Raw genomic sequence first — 286 nt, 5'->3', positions numbered from 1 at the left:
GGCAGGAGGGATCACTACATAAACCCAAACGTTCTGGAAGAGTGGGAATTGGTGTCCAAGGACATAGTTTACACCTGCACTTGGCTCGCAGCATCCCCCTGCAGCGCTACGGGCTGGTTACTTTAGGCGGCCACAGAGCCCTTAAAGGGAACTGGGCTGCCTTGACTTGTTAGCAAAGCGGCCGCAGAGTCCCTAAATCAGACTGGGCTGTCTGGAGTTGTTACTGAACTCCCCCCATTGCACTGACTGTTCCGTGCAATTTCCAATGGCCCCGCAGAAAAAGACC

The sequence above is a fragment of the Corvus brachyrhynchos genome, unplaced genomic scaffold, assembly GCF_000691975.1.
Source record: "Corvus brachyrhynchos isolate BGI_N302 unplaced genomic scaffold, ASM69197v1 scaffold2767, whole genome shotgun sequence".
Lineage (NCBI taxonomy): Eukaryota > Metazoa > Chordata > Aves > Passeriformes > Corvidae > Corvus > Corvus brachyrhynchos.
Note: the sequence above shows the minus strand (reverse complement) of the source record.